Below are 1,322 nucleotides of genomic sequence, written 5' to 3'. Positions count from 1 at the left end.
TAAAAGATGGTGAATCCCTCTATGAAGCTTGGGAAAGATACAAGCAGCTGACCAAAAGGTGTCCATCTAACATGTTTTCAGAATGGACCATATTAGATATATTCTATTATGGTCTATCTGAATTTTCGAAAATGTCATTGGACCATTCTGCAGGTGGATCTATTCACCTAAAGAAAACGCCTGAAGAGGCTCAAGAACTCATTGACGTGGTTGCAAACAACCAGTTCATGTATACCTCTGAGAGGAATTCCGTGAATAATGGGGTACCTCAGAAGAAAGGAGTTCTTGAAATTGATGCTCTAAATGCCATATTAGCTCAGAACAAAGTGTTGACTCAACAGGTCAACATGATCTCTCAAAGTCTGAATGGATGGCAACATGCATCCAACAGTACTAAAGAGGCAGCTTCTGAAGAAGCTTATGATCCTGAGAACCCTGCCATGGCATAGGTTAATTACATGGGTGAACCTTATGGAAACACCTATAATCCATCATGGATAAATCATCCAAATTTCTCATGGAAGAATCAACAAAAGCCTCAACAAGGCTTTAACAATGGATCAACAAAAGCCTCAACAAGGTTTTAACAATGGTGGACGCAATAGGCTAAGCAATAGCAAGCCATATCCATCATCTTCTCAATAACAGACAGAGAATTCTGAATAAAACACTTCTAATTTAGCCAATCTAGTATCTGATCTGTTAAAGGCCACTTTTAGTTTCATGAGTGAAACAAGATCCTCCATCAGAAATCTGGAGGCACAAGTGGGCCAGCTGAGTAAAAAGTTATTGAAACTCCTCCCAGTATTCTCCCAAGCAATACAGAAGAGAATCCAAAAGGAGAGTGCAAGGCCATTGATATAATCAATATGGCCGAATGCACAAGGGAGGAGGACGACGAAAATCCTAGTGAGGAAGACCTCCTGGGACGTCTCTCAAGCAAGAAGGAGTTTCCTATTAAGGATCAAAAGGAATCTGAGACTCATATAGAGACCATAGAGATTCCATTAAATCTCTTTCTGCCATTCATGAGCTCTGAAGACTATTCTTCCTCTGCTCTCTGTAATGGAGAAGCTGGGGATCATTGAGTACAACCTGCCTTGTTCTCATTACAATTGGCAGACAAGTCATTGAGACAAGCTTATGGACTAGTGGAGGACGTGTTAGTAAAGGTTGAAGGTCTTTACATCCCTGCTGATTTCATAATCTTAGACACTAAGAAGGAAGATGATGAATGCATAATCCTTGGAAGACCTTTCCTAGCCATAGCAGGAGCTGTGATAGATGTCAACAGAGGTGAATTAGTCCTTCAATTGAATGGG

The sequence above is a fragment of the Arachis duranensis genome, chromosome 9 (genome assembly GCF_000817695.3).
Source record: "Arachis duranensis cultivar V14167 chromosome 9, aradu.V14167.gnm2.J7QH, whole genome shotgun sequence".
Taxonomy (NCBI): Eukaryota; Viridiplantae; Streptophyta; class Magnoliopsida; order Fabales; family Fabaceae; genus Arachis; species Arachis duranensis.
This window is presented reverse-complemented; position numbering follows the sequence as displayed.